Here is a 16,174-nt window from a genome sequence, read left to right as displayed (position 1 = left end):
TTTGTATCAAATAAAGTAAAGGAAATTCACTAAAAATCTTTCACAAAATATACCCTTGTAATAACTTGTCTAAATTCAAATTCCTTTTTTGTGATAAAGAAGGAGAAACTATTATTTGTTTAAATGATGAATGTGACTGATGTTATTTTGGGTATGTTCAGTAATGTGGGGTTCCAGCTCAGTTGAGTATTGAATGCTGTTGCTTAACGAATGTATCACATGCAATGTGGGGTTGATTATTTTGTTAGGGCAAATCAAGTCGACATTTTAAAGTGTGAATTACAAACTTTAGAAGACTTTTTAAACCTCAAATACGAGCTTGCACTCCTGTTCTCGGTGACAAAAGAGGGATCAAATTACAGTTTTTACAATCGCTGGGACCCATTTCTCAATACTTAAGTCACTTTTTCAAAACTCTTCACACAACTCCTAACCAACTTTCAGCTTGGCACAGCAGTTAATTTCACATCCAAAATGCACTAAAACTACCAAAACACTTCATACATGTCTCAAATCAACTCATTCTTCCATAACACTATCAAAGCTTGTCACCCAACAAGCACACTTTATCACTCATAAAACAATCACCTAAAAAACACTAACGACAGGCAGCATTACACAATGTCTTCTTTTGTCAAATGTCTTTACAAAACAAAACAAGAAAACACCTCTCTACTGTTTAGAATTCACTGCAGTATATGTTACAGGAATGAAACCTCTACTGTTTAGAATCATTGCAGTATATGTTACAGGAATGAATCAGACATGTACAATATGCTTCAATTTGTTTTCTGGCATTGAGTGATTCCAAAATACAAGAATTTGTATATACATCATCTACCGATACAGATACAGTAGCAATGCTAGTCAACCCTGTCTTTTGCATTTGGCCACAGGTTCTCATCCACATTACATCTTATGTCATCTTGGGCAATACACCTAGGAAATAATCTTTTGGCATGCCTGGTCCATCCCCGGCAATCTTCTGCAGATATGTCCAGGTATCAGCGTTCATTGCGTCCAGGAGGGACATTTGATCATGTGGATGGTGGTCATAAACCTTCCAACTCCATGAGGAAAAGTGACACAATCCTGGGATGGGCTGCATACCGCTCTGTGACTGCACGGGAGTGGTGAAATGCCACATTGTCCCATACAATTACAAACGTTGGCGGATTCCACCTCACTGCAACCCTTTCCTCACCTGGCACAACTCTTCCATAGAGGTCATCCAGGAATGAAATGAGACGCTCGGTGTTGTATGGCCCAATTAGTGGTTTGTGTAACAGAAATCCATCAGAGGATATGCTGCAGACATTGTGATGTTGGCACCCCTCTGGCCCGGGACATCCACTGTGGCTCTTTTCCCAATCACATTCCTTCCTCACCGCCGTGTTTTGGCCAAGTTGAAACCAGCCTCATCCACAAAGATGAATCTCCATGACTCTCAAATAAATCCATGCGACAACATAAGAGTTAGGCTATTACGGTAGTTGACATTATACCTAAAAACATGTCATTGTGTGCCTCTGCCCTGTTTGGTTTTGTTCAAAAACAGTTCTGTTTTATAGTCATCTTACCTGGATATATTGGTTCCTGAGTTGCTTGACTCGTTCAGAGTTCCTCTCAAAGGGGACAGTGTACAACTGCTTCATTCTGACTTGATGTTGTTTCAGAACTCTAGAAATAGTTGTTATGCTTACATTGTGAATATTTCCAAATGTAATGTCTGCTAACACTCTGTCCCGAATCTCTGAGTTTTATGCCATTGTTTCTGATGACCATATCAACGATTGCAGTTTCCTGCAGTGAAAATCCTACCCCCTGCCTGTGGGAGGTAACCGTTGGGTCATAAGCAGAAATACAAAAACAATTACACACAAGTGGGTTTGGAGGCTTTGCTCAATTTACTTCTGTAATGTGCAGTTCAGTCAGATGCCCTTGCAGAATGCACATCTTACCTGTTGTTTTGCCGGACATTTCTCACAATAGATGTTGAGCGTTGCAGATTTGTCTTGGCTCTGCAATAGATGTTGAGCGTTGCAGATTTGGCTGCACTCTCAGACCAGCCTCTCTCATTGATAGACCATGATTTATTACATGATCAATTATAGCAGCCCTAATCTCATCTGAGACTACAGCTCTTGATATTCCTCTCAGTCGTCTTCCACCACACGTACGCACTCCTCTCCCTCTCCCAGCCACTCTTCTTCCTCTGTCAGCCACTTCTCTATCTCTGTCTGGGTCCATGTTTAGATTACAGCATTATTCCTAAACTGTCCCCTTTTGTATAGATGGTAATTGTTATGTCGTGTGTGTAGGTGGCAGGGAAGTCAGGCGCAGGAGAATCAAACTTGGTATAAATGGAGTAGTTTAATAACGTGAAACAAGAACTCCAAAACCAAAGTACATAATAAAATAAACGTGGGTACAAGAACCTGTCACGCACCAATCCTTAATCACGAGCTTAACAACAAACAATCTCTGACTAGGACATGAGGGGAAACAGAGGGTTAAATACACAACATGTAATGAATGGGATTGGAAACAGGTGTGTAGGGAGACCAGACAAAACCAATGGAAAATGAAAAATGGATCAATGATGGCTAGAAGACCGGTGACGTCGACCGCGGAGCACCACCCGAACAAGGAGAGGCATCGACTTCGGCAGAAGTCGTGACAGTAATGAAATTGAAAGACTAACACCTGGGTAGGTGTTCAGCTACAATGGGAATCAGCTGTGGTTGTCCTAATTGTTTTGATAGTGTTTAATTTTTAGATTTGGAATATTTCAATTCGGTATTGCTGTAGAAATGTCTTATTCAATTTTGTGTTATGTTATGTTTTGAGCTTCAGTTTAACAGTTTTGAAAAGAGTATGTAAACATGTGCAAATTGGCCTGTAGGAACATAGAGTTTTGGTGGTGGTTGTGTCTGAGTGAGAAAATAATTCATGAAATTTGTAAGATGTAGTCATTGAATGCATTTTGTGCCAAAGCAATGAAAAATGATCCACAGTTTAGCCCACATAGACTGCTGTTGTGTTCACTGTGTGAAGAGTTTTGAAAAAAGGGATCTAAGTATTCAGAAATGAGTCCTAGCGATTGTAATAAAATAAAAAAAAAACTGTAAGATCTGTAGCACATAACACATTTTACTGACACGGACAAATAATGATTGGAGTTCAGGGATTATGGTGGGAATTCAGTTATATTTATTTTGTTTTTTGTTAAAATAAAGAAAATATTTGAATTATTTGCATGAATACATTGTGGAACAGGGCTGCAAAACAACTCCAAACAGGATCTCCAAACAACTCCAAACAACCCCAAACAGGATCCCTAAACAACTCCAAACAACCCCAAACAGGATCCCTAAACAACTCCAAACAACTCCAAACAACCCCAAACAGGATCTCCAAACAAACCCAAACAGTATCCCTAAACAACTCCAAACAACCACAAACAGGATCCCTAAACAACTCCAAACAACCACAAACAGGATCCCTAAACAACTCCAAACAACCACAAACAGGATCCCTAAACAACTCCAAACACCCCCAAACAGGATCCCTAAACAACCCCAAACAGGATCCCTAAACAACTCCAAACACCCCCAAACAGGATCCCTAAACAACTGTAAACAACCCCAAACAGGATCCCTAAACAACTCTAAACAACTCCAAACAACTCCAAACAACCCCAAACAGGATCCCTAAACAACTCCAAACAACCACAAACAGGATTCCTAAACAACTCCAAACACCACCAAACAGGATCCCTAAACAACCCCAAACAGGATCCCTAAACAACTCCAAACAACCCCAAACAGGATCCCAAAACAACTCCAAACACCCCCAAACAGGATCCCTAAACACCCCAAACAGGATCCCTAAACAACTCCAAACAACTCCAAAACAGGATCCCAAAACAACTCGCAAACAACGCCAAACAACCCCAAACAGGATCCCTAAACAACTCTAAACAACTCAAACAACTCCAAACAACCCCAAACAGGATCCCTAAACAACTCCAAACAACCACAAACAGGATCCCTAAACAACTCCAAACACCACGAAACAGGATCCCTAAACAACCCCAAACAGGATCCCTAAACAACTCCAAACAACCCCAAACAGGATCCCAAAACAACTCCAAACACCCCCAAACAGGATCCTTAAACAACCCCAAACAGGATCCTAAACAACTCCAAACAACCCAAAACCAGGATCCCAAAACAACTCCAAACACTCCAAACAACCCCAAACAGGATCCCTAAACAACTCCAAACAACCCCAAATCGGATCAGAGGCAGCCCTGTTTGTGTGTGTGTGTGTGTGGTGTGTGTGTGTGTGTGTGTGTGTGTGTGTGTGTGTGTGTGTGTGTGTTGTGTTGTTCCGAAAGCAAATACAGTATTTGTGTTGTATTAATCTCTGCTCTCAAGCAGTACTAACTCTGATTAATTTCAGATTGACAAATGACAATTATGATGGCACCTGTTTCCAAGACAAATACAATTCTGCCTTTTTTCTTCCTTTTAGGATGTTTTATGTGAAAACACTGGAGTGTGCAGAACTGGGGAACTTAATTGACTAAAGCCCGTGATTATAGCTACATCCCAAATGGCACCCTATAGTCTATATAGGGCACTCTTTTGACCAGGGGCCTCCACTGCACTATGTAGGGAACAGGGTGCCCATTTGGACGTGATCTATGAGCACCTACCTTTACATCGGTAATGAAATGTAGTTATGTTTATGGATTTTACATGGACAAATGCACCAAGCAGGTTTAGGATGTGCAGGAGACCTTGGTTCTACCATAGTTAGTCTCATTAGGAAGCAGGTAACATGGAAGGATACTTATTTCACAATGTGGATGGAGACATTGGCCTTTCAGCCTTTTGATATACCATTCAGTGTTCATCATAACATAATAGTAGATAGAAAAATAAGATCTATGTTGTGGTCCAGCCTTGAAGGGGAAATATAGGCCTGAATATTTGACTGGGGAAAAGTAACACTAAAGGACTTTTTTCATTGCACTGCTGCAGATATAAAGTTACATTGTGACATGAATGAAGTCATGATTATAAATGACAGATTACATAACAGAAATAATTAAAAGATTATCTTTGTTAATGAGCAGGATGCCAAACCAGCATATAAATATAGAAGGCAGATCTGGACTAATAATGCCCAGATATTTGTTATTGTCAACAGTCTCCCAAATTGATCCTTTACAGTCCTTTGTTGAGGGGAAGAGAAGATCCACCAACAATAACAGAATCATTCGTACATGTTGTCTGCCCTCAATAAGTGCTCTGGCAGTCATATTTTCATTGTGAATTGAGCTGAATTGACAAAGTTGCAATTAGTGTCCCAACATTGTATTAGGTCTCAGAAACTGAAGACAGGTTCATTTCCTCTGACACTTTTGCATCAACGTTGGCAAAGTTCAGACTGGGAGGCGGTGTACTTCTCCTCCTTTTGACAAATGAAAATGACCATAGAATAAGAATCAGCAGCATCATCAGTAGAACTGAGAGGGTGGACAGTGTGAACTCTCTACTGCCCCAGACTCCCAACTGACATCCAGCTTGTTGTCCAGACTGAGGTGAGAGGCAGTACAGGTGTAGTTGTGTCTCTTCTTTAGCTCCTCAGTACTGACCTCCAGACTCTTCCTCAGCTGGTAGGTCCCATCTCCACTAGGCAGCACCTCCCCCCCCTGTCAGCTCCTGTTCTGCCACTGGCTGGCCCGGTCTCTCAGCAGGGTCAGGTTGATGTGGCGGGGGTAGAAACCAAACGCCAGGCAGCTCACCTGAAACCCTCCAGAAACCTCTTTTCTTTATCAACCTAGTCTGGAGGAACTTTACGCATAACAACGTTCTTCTCTCTCTTCAGGAGAGTCTTCTGTGTTCTGATGCAAATGGGAGGTGAACATTCTCAAACAGTACTCTTTCATATGCTTGCCTCATCCCATCCTAGTAGTAGTTCCCAGCATCATATATAAAATGTGTCATGTTGTAATATACCATTTGATCTGTATAAATGGCATTGAAAGTGTCCTTTACCATGATCAGGACTGGTTCACCATTGTCCAACATCTCACAGCCAGACATTCTTTGCTGAGCTTGAACACCTTCTGTGAGGTTGAAGTGGTGCTTTAGGTTAAATGATCTCTCTTTCATGTGGTGGTACATCTTTCCAAGTAAATAAGCTCCTTCCTGAGCTTCGTCGTGTATTTTGTCTGAGGTGTTATGTCCCCTGTAGATGAAGTGTTTCATGTTGGAGTCATAGTAAGCCACTTGAACATCATCCAACATCACCACAACCGTAAACTCAGGGAAAGGCGTCTCTCCTCCTTATATATGTTGCAAGTGCCCACAGAGAATGTGATCCTGAACCTGGGAGAGGAGTGATATTATACCAGATATGGATATTTTATATTTATAACATTAAAAAAAATAATTAAATGAGGTAAGAGAGAAAGTAGATAGTCATCTTACCTGCGTTGACAACGATGTAAAACGATATGAATAATAAAAGGACAGACAGTTTGCCCATGATTTGAATGTTCACTACTTTTCCAGTATCCTCACGTAGCAGGTTTCTAGCTCTGAAGTGTCTGACAGACTTTTCTTTTCACTTGTCAAACAAGGTACGGTACTTTAATTCTGTTGAACGAATCAAACAAGGGAGGTGGAAATTAAGACAAAATTAAGCTGAGGGGAGACTGAGGAAGAGAAGGTGAGTCATGTTGCATGTTGTGCACACAGCCAAACACCAATCAGATGATACTGTAAATGAATTACAAAAAATCCTTGGACCTGCACCGTGTGCGTGTATGTCTGTGTTCATGTTCTGTCTGTCTGTGTTTGATCAAATGTGTGCTAGAGTGTGCAGCATGTGTCCAGTGTGCGTGTGTGTGTGTGTGTGTGTGTGTGTGTGTGTGTGTGTGGCGCGTGCATTAGCCTGCTAATCCTGCCCCTCTCTCTGTTTTGCCTGTCCAGCTCTCCTCATACACAAACATACACACACACCCACTCCTCCCTCCACGTCACCTCTCAGAGTGTGTGTGCAGGAATGGGAATTTTTAATGCCACCTTCTGAACACTTTTCCAATCCAGACAAACTTCTATAAGAGGCCAAGTAAGATGTGGACCACTTTGCCAAAAAAATGACTGACTATTGCCGTTAAATCAATGAAATAGGAAAAGGAAGGGAAAGGTTTGGGCACTCTTGACTTGAATAGACTTGTGGAAAAGATCAGTTTCCAATACAGCTGGTTAAATATTAACCACCATTAGGTATTGTGCTTTGGAATGGGGACTTTGAACCAGTTAGTTTAGGTTGTTTGTGCTTTGGAATGGGGACTTTGAACCAGTTAGTTTAGGTTGTTTGTGCTTTGAATGGGGACTTTGAACCAGTTAGTTTAGGTTGTTTGTGCTTTGGAATGGGGACTTTGAACCAGTTCGATTAGGTTGTTTGTGCTTTGGAATGGGGACTTTGAACCAGTTAGATTAGGTTGTTTGTGCTTTTGGATGGATTATTACAGTAGCCATCTTTTGTTCTAAAATGGCAGGGTGACAATAAATGATGTATGAATTATATTGCCATACACATATTAAAAACAGCAGCTGTTCATATAAAAGTACAACCAAATACAGTATATTGTAGGTCTTGCTTATGTTTAGTTCCTATAACTTTCCAACCCTAGACTTTAATAATAGACTTTTCAACAACTAACTAAGTAGTGCCTTATTGTAATTTAATCAGGATGTGGAAGTGGTAGAAAACAGACAGTCTAACAAAGTTAGGGTTGCAAAATTCCACTAATTCCAGGTTTTCCTAGCTATTCCCTCCTGATTCCGGAAATCTTCCAACCTGGATTACTGGAAAACCTGGGAACTTTGGGAAAGTTATCAGGATTTTTTCAACCCCCATGCAGATCCCAAGACAAGATGGGGCAGCAGGTAGCCTAGTGGTTAGAGCATTGGACTAGTAACTGAAAGGTTGCAAGATTGAATCCCTGAGCTGACAAGGTAAAAAATCTGTCGTTCTGCCCCTGAACAAGGCAGTTAACCCACTGTTCCTAGGCCGTCATTGAAAATAAGAATTTGTTCTTAACTGACTTGCCTAGTTAAATAAATAAAACATATAAACCGTTTCAATCTCAGGGAAACTCTTCTCTGACTGCAGCAGAAGCCTTGTTTATCATTCTGAAGTATTGTTGCCAGAAGCAGTATCATATTCCATACTGTTCCATAACTATGTGGTTTGGGACCTGACATCTAAAAACGATCAATGTTTTAAACCCTCCTGTGACTTTATGTTTTATTTTCATCCTATTGATTTACTGATTGACATCTTTATGGTGCAAAATACTGTAGTTAAAATCTGTGCAAAAGTACTGTAAAATGCATTATAAACTGGATGGTTCGAGCCCTGAATGCTGATTGGCTGACAGCTGTGGTATCAGACCATATACCACAGGTATGACAGAACATATATTTTTACTGCTCTAATTAAGTTGGTAACCAGTTTATAATAGTAATAAGGCACCTCAGGGGTTTGTGGTATATGACCAATATACCACGACTAAGGGCTGTATCCAGGCACTCCGCGTTGCGTCGTGATTTAAAAACAGCCCTTCGCTGTGGTATATTGGCACTATACCACACACCCTCGGGCCTAATTTCTTAATTATAATCTGGCAGTATAATTTCACTGACACTTTTCTTGAACAATGTGCTTATACAAAGGTGATTATTTAACAAGAGTTTAATAAAATGAGTGATGCATAATTAATCCACAGTGCCTGATTATAATGAAATGTAAAGATGTTTTTGCACAGACTATAGTATTTGTCCATCATAGGTCCATCACATTAGATGTTCCATAATACCAGTCCAGTCATATGGTCCATCACATTTAGATGTTATATAGTATCGTCCAGTCATATGGTCCATCACATTAGATGTTATATAGTATCTGTCCAGTCATATGGTCCATCACATTAGATGTTATATAGTATCTGTCCAGTCATATGGTCCATCACATTAGATGGTATAGTATCTGTCCAGTCAAATGGTCCATCACATTAGATGTTACTATAGTATCAGTCCAGTCATTATGGTCCATCATATAGATGTTATATAGTATCTGTCCAGTCATAGGTCCATCAACATTAGATGTTATATAGTATCTGTCCAAGTCATATGGTCCATCACATTAGATGTTCTATATTGTATCTGTCCATCACATTAGATGTTATATAGTATCTGTCCAGTCATACGGTCCATCACATTAGATGTTATATAGTATCTGTCCAGTCATATGGTCCATCACATTAGATGTTATATAGTATCTGTCCAGTCATATGGTTCATCACATTAGATGTTATATAGTATCTGTCCAGTCATATGGTCCATCACATTAGATGTTATATAGTATCTGTCCAGTCATATGGTCCATCACATTAGATGTTCTATAGTATCTGTCCAGTCATATGGTCCCATCACATTAGATGTTATATAGTATCTGTCCAGTCATATGGTCCATCACATTAGATGTTATATAGTATCTGTCCAGTCATATGGTCCATCACATTAGATGTTCTCTCGTATCTAGTTGACTTTGTCAAAGCAATAAAATAACTTCAGTCTTTACAATGATGGTAAACATTGGGAGACATTTTGGGACTAAGTGGGCTGAAATCTTCCTAGAAGTGACACATGGTTGATGGAGGGCCATGACAAAATGCTGAATTTTGCACTTTAGCTAGCCTTTATTTGATGGCTATGTTTACACAACCACCTGAAGAACCCAGTTCTGTTTTTTCCCCATATCCAATCTTTTTTTTTCTGACTGTTCACACTCAGTTTTACATGTGACCCATATCAGATTTGCACGTTCATGATGTAGCCTCAGTAGTAGCACACAGATGCAAAGCTCAATTCCTGTCATTGTTCCTTTACATTTTTGGGGTGGTTGTCATGGCAATGGCAGTGTCACACCCTGGCCATAGAGAGGGTTTTATTCTCTATTTTGGTTAGGCCAGGGTGTGACTGGGGTGGGCATTCTATGTCCTTTTTTTCTATGTTTTGTATTTCTTTGTTTTGGCCTGGTATGGCTCTCAATCAGGGACAGCTGTACATCGTTGTTGCTGATTGGGAGCCATACTTAGGTAGCCTGTTTTTCCTTTGGGTTTGTGGGTGGTTTATTTCTGTTCAGTATATCTTGTACTGTGGTTGTTTTAGACTATGAAAAATATAAAGAAGAAATTCAGAGACAACTCAGTAATGAACGTTTCTATAGAAAACTGAGTGTTGATCCCACACAGGTGTTCCAAAGGGATATATGCTCTAATCTGGAGCAAGCCCTATTCAACCACCTTATCTCAAAACCTGAATATGAATATCTTTGCTGTAAATGTGCCATACGTCCATGCCTGTACATTTTACCGAAATTACACAAACCTAAAACACAACAAGGCAATTATCCAGGCAGACCAGTGGTTGCAGGAATAGGCTCAATGCTAGAGCCATTGTCAAACTTTGTAGACGCTTTTATTAAAACTCATGTGCAAGCATTGCCATCTTATGTAAAAGACTCTATAGACTTCATAAACAAGATCTCACCAATAACGGGTTTAACAGAAGACTGTATTCTGGTCACATTAGATGTCGAGAGTCTATATACCAGCATTCCCACACTATTTGGGAGACAGAGATACTAATGAATATCCACCAACAAACTTTATTCTAGAGCTGGCAGAATATGTTTTGAAGTATAACTAATTTAGGTTTGATGATGAATACTACCTCCAAACGAATGGAACATCGATGGGCTCCACATTCGCTCCGAGCTATGCTAACCTTTATGTGGGTCTATTTGAAGAACGTTTTGTCAATAATAAAAATGAATACCCATTTTTGAATAAAATCCTGAAGTGGTATCGATATATTGACGACATTTTTTTGCATATGGGAAGGAACTGAACAAGAGCTGTCAGATTTTATGGCACTACTCAATGACATGGATCCCAATCTCAAATTCACTATTGAAAGTGACACTCAACGCGTTCATTACCTCGATATGTGGATTGAGAAATCAAATGGAACCCTGTTTACAACTCTGTATAGAAAAGAAACGGACAGAAATACTCTATTACAGGGGGACAGCTTCCATCCTGAGCCATTAAAAAGAGGACTTCCAAGAGGCCAATTTTTCAGACTGCGCCGTATATGCTACTCCACAGATTGTTGGGTTGCGTCAATCAAATCTGGTATTAGGATATAAACAAACCATGCAACTTAGTTTTGCAGTGATTATTTAATTCATCTTTAAGTAAATAGAATGATAGTACAAATGGTAAATATGATGTTCGTATATACGGGCCTACTGCACCACCTCGCAGCGTATACAGAGAACTCACTGTTTTAGCACAAAGTCCTTCTTTAATACTCTGACAGAGATAGTTCCCGCTCAGAGCAGGCCTATCAGAGTAGAGGCTGAGCGTGGTTTAGACTTACTCAGCCTATCGCAGGCGCACAGGCTGGTCCAAGCCTCCTGGCGCATCACATGTTGCCAGGCGTTGGATCTTATCTTCTTAGTGTATACTCAAGAGTCAGCAACCACTCAATTTCCAGTGATTTACTTATACAGTTGTTTCTCCACTCTATCTGTTCCTCACATGCTCCCCTTGTGATGGGTTCCACAACCTCCTATCACTAAGTCAGCTGCCTACACCTTGTTACACAATGTTCTCTTGTCTACCCATTATGCTGTCCTGTTTAAGTTCTGATATATTATAAACCATAATTATAGTTGCACATTCAATATCTGCAGAAGCATAAAACCGAAAAATAACCCTACAAGATGATTATCTAGAAAAAGCAGCGGAGACGCGCATTAGGTTTCTAAGAAGAGGCTATTCGCCACAATGTGTGGATGAAGCATTGTGGCATTGGGAAAAACACGAGATGAATTGTTACAAAAAAGACCGGCTAAAGCTAAAGAACACTCCGTAATGTTCACAACCACATATACTTTGAATTCGCGAAAAGTGGGAGGTGTGGTCAAGAAACACTGGCATATTTTATCATCGGACCCAGTTTTGCCGGCTGAATTAAAAAATCCACCACTTATTGTGTATAGGAGAGGTTCCGCTCGGCTCCGGGCAGCCGAGCGGAAATGGAGAAAAACTCGCCTCCCTGCGGACCTGGCATCCTTTCACGCCCTCCTCTCTACATTTTCCTCTTCTGTCTCTGCTGCTAAAGCCACTTTCTACCACTCTAAATTCCAAGCATCTGCCTCTAACCCTAGGAAGCTCTTTGCAACCTTCTCCTCCCTCCTGAATCCTCCTCCCCCCCCCCCCCCTCCTCTCTCTCTGCGGATGACTTGTCAACCATTTCGAAAAGAAGGCTGATGACATCCGATCCGAAATGACACCGCTGGTCCTGCTCACACTGCCCTACCCTGTGCTTTGACCTCTTTCTCCCCACTCTCTCCAGATGAAATCTTGCGTCTCGTGACGGCCGGCCGCCCAACAACCTGCCCACTTGACCCTATCCCCTCCTCTCTTCTCCAGACCATTTCCGGAGACCTTCTCCCCTACCTCACCTCGCTCATCAACTCATCCTTGACCGCTGGCTACGTCCCTTCCGTCTTCAAGAGAGCGAGAGTTGCACCCCTTCTGAAAAAACCTACACTCGATCCCTCCGATATCAACAACTACAGACCAGTATCCCTTCTTTCTTTTCTCTCCAAAACTCTTGAACGTGCCGTCCTTGGCCAGCTCTCCTGCTATCTCTCTCAGAATGACCTTCTTGATCCTAATCAGTCAGGTTTCAAGACTGGGCATTCAACTGAGACTGCTCTTCTCTGTGTCACGGAGGCTCTCCGCACTGCTAAAGCTAACTCTCTCTCCTCTGCTCTCATCCTTCTAGACCTATCTGCTGCCTTTGATACTGTGAACCATCAGATCCTCCTCTCCACCCTCTCCGAGCTGGGCATCTCCGGCGCGGCCCACGCTTGGATTGCGTCCTACCTGACAGGTCGCTCCTACCAGGTGGCGTGGCGAGAATCTGTCTCCGCACCACGTGCTCTCACCACTGGTGTCCCCCAGGGCTCTGTTCTAGGCCCTCTCCTATTCTCACTATACACCAAGTCACTTGGCTCGGTCATATCCTCACATGGTCTCTCCTATCATTGCTACGCAGACGACACACAATTAATCTTCTCCTTTCCCCCTTCTGATAACCAGGTGGCGAATCGCATCTCTGCATGTCTGGCAGACATATCAGTGTGGATGACGGCTCACCACCTCAAGCTGAACCTCGGCAAGACGGAGCTGCTCTTCCTCCCGGGGAAGGACTGCCCGTTCCATGATCTCACCATCACGGTTGACAACTCCCTTGTGTCCTCCTCCCAGAGTGCTAAGAACCTTGGCGTGACCCTGGACAACACCCTGTCGTTCTCCACTAACATCAAGGTGGTGACCCGATCCTGTAGGTTCATGCTCTACAACATTCGCAGAGTACGACCCTGCCTCACACAGGAAGCGGCGCAGGTCCTAGTCCAGGCACTTGTCATCTCCCGTCTGGATTACTGCAACTCGCTGTTGGCTGGGCTCCCTGCCTGTGCCATTAAACCCCTTTAACTCATCCAGAACGCTGCAGCCCGTCTGGTGTTCAACCTTCCCAAGTTCTCTCACGTCACCCCGCTCCTCCGCTCTCTCCACTGGCTTCCAGTTGAAGCTCGCATCCGCTACAAGTCCATGGTGCTTGCCTACGGAGCTGTGAGGGGAACGGCACCTCCGTACCTTCAGGCTCTGATCAGGCCCTACACCCAAACAAGGGCACTGCGTTCATCCACCTCTGGCCTGCTCGCCTCCCTACCTCTGAGGAAGCACAGTTCCCGCTCAGCCCAGTCAAAACTGTTCGCTGCTCTGGCACCCCAATGGTGGAACAAGCTCCCTCACGACGCCAGGACAGCGGAGTCAATCACCACCTTCCGGAGACACCTGAAACCCCACCTCTTTAAGGAATACCTGGGATAGGATAAAGTAATCCTTCTAACCCCCCCCCCAAAAAAAAAAATATTTAGATGCACTATTGTAAAGTGGTTGTTCCACTGGATATCATAAGGTGAATGCACCAATTTGTAAGTCGCTCTGGATAAAAGCGTCTGCTAAATGACTTAAATGTCACAATTTACGCGATAAATTGGTTCATGCCAACTGCCAGCCACGAAAGAAAATCAGCCAGGCTCATTTACGCCCTCTACCAAATGGTAGCTATAAATGCAGAGGATGCGCACAGTGCAACAATATGATGAAGTGTGAATATTTCTGCCACCCTCACACAGGTAAACGGTTCCAAATAAATGATATCATTACGTGTTCCACCACCCATGTTATTTACATTATTAAATGTCCATGTGGGCTCTGTAAAACCTCCCGCTCTCTCAAACAGAGAATTAGTGAACATAAAAGTTCAATCAGGCGAAACCACAGGGATTATCCAGTCGCAGTACATTTTAATGACCTAAAACATGACATTTCTACCATTAGATTTTGTGGCATAGAGAAGGTCAAGATATCAGACAGGGGAGGTGATATTAATAATACTCTGAGCAAAAGAGAATGTTTTTGGATTTTCACCCTCCAGACATTATTTCCCAAAGGACTTAATGATGAAATGCCTATGTATGTTATGTTGTGAATTTGAACATGAATTATGTGTCTATTTAAGATTGCTCTGATGTTTTTCGTATGATGTACCCAATGATTAATGAAAACTTGCTATGTCCTCATTGTGGTTTTATGACATATTCAATGCGTCTTATTTATACACTTTTGTGGTGTTTGTGAAATGCATATTGTTATGTTTGGTAGCACTTATTTATTTTTCCTTTGTCTCCAACCCCTTTCCATGTGTGGAACGGATGTGGGTGGGGCTAGGTCTATATAGAGGTGCTGTTTTCAGAAAATTCACCAAAGCTCTGACGAAGGCCGTTAGACCGATACGTACGCTTATTAAATATCAGTGATACTATCAAGAGCAGTGTGCGGTTTCCTTTTTCCTTCATCCTGTTTCAACTGTTGCCATGCACCTGTAAAAAGATTGCTCAGATGTGCAAGTGCCTTTTGAATTTTGTTTAGTATATCTTACCTGACAGAACTGTTTGGCTGTCATCTTTTGTTTCTCTGTTTGTGTTCTCAGTATAATAAATTAATGATGAGCACTAACCACGCTGCGCCTTGGTCTACTCCATTTGACAGGCGTTACAGGCAGGTCATGTGCAAATACTTCAGAGCAAAACAAATCTGATTTGAGATTCCAGACTGAGGTCACATGTGGAGCCAAATTGTGTCAGGATATATAATTGTATATAAATAATTGTCAAAAGACAGATGGGGAGAGGAATCAGCTAACTTCCTAAATTTCAACACATTTTGCCATGGTGCAGAAAGAAAAGTGAACAGTTTTTTAATGCTATTCTACACATTTTGTCATGAGGCTAAAATAACATTTTGCAATTTTAAAGCTAATTTCATACACTTTTTGTGATCGCATGCTTTCTGAGGGCCCCCCAACCTCCAAGTCTGTCTGTCCCTGCTTGTGTGTGTGACTGTGTGCCTGTGTGTGTCAGATATGGATATTTTTGGTTATTTTGTGCCTCAGTGCAATTTCAGGAAGTATGAACGACAACCAGGCAAGTTTCACAATGAACAATACTTTATTTGGAAAAGGGTAGGCAGCACTAACTGATTCATTTCAGACTGAGAAATGGCATTTACTCTTTATGAGGTATCAGTCTCCAAGACAAATGCAATTAAGCTTTTTTTTCTTCCTTTAGGATTTTTAATGGTAAAACACTGGAGTGTGCAGACCTGGGGAACTTAATTGACTTAAGCCAGTAAATATGGCTACATCCCAAATGGCACCCTATTCCCTACATAGTGGACTACTTTAAACCAGGGCCCATGGCACACTATATAGGGTATAGGGTGCCATTTGGAGCACAACCTTTGTGCACGTGCCCTTTATGTCAGTAATGAAATGTAGATTAGAAATAGATGTTTGTTTTATATCTAAAATAGCAGCAAGACAGCAAGTTTAGGAATGTTGTCAGGGGTTGTAGGATTTAGCTCAGAGGGCTAACACAG

The 16,174-nt window shown here is 41.8% G+C and overlaps 1 pseudogene; it reads right to left on the bottom strand.

Annotated features, from left to right (window-relative positions):
* Positions 1–5,390: 5,390 nt before the first annotated feature.
* LOC115203443 (major histocompatibility complex class I-related gene protein-like) lies at positions 5,391–6,564 on the bottom strand (annotated as a pseudogene).
* Between the last annotated feature and the right edge of the window lie 9,610 nt (positions 6,565–16,174).

The sequence above is a fragment of the Salmo trutta genome, chromosome 12, assembly GCF_901001165.1.
Source record: "Salmo trutta chromosome 12, fSalTru1.1, whole genome shotgun sequence".
NCBI classification, from domain to species: Eukaryota; Metazoa; Chordata; class Actinopteri; order Salmoniformes; family Salmonidae; genus Salmo; species Salmo trutta.
This window is presented reverse-complemented; position numbering and strand designations above follow the sequence as displayed.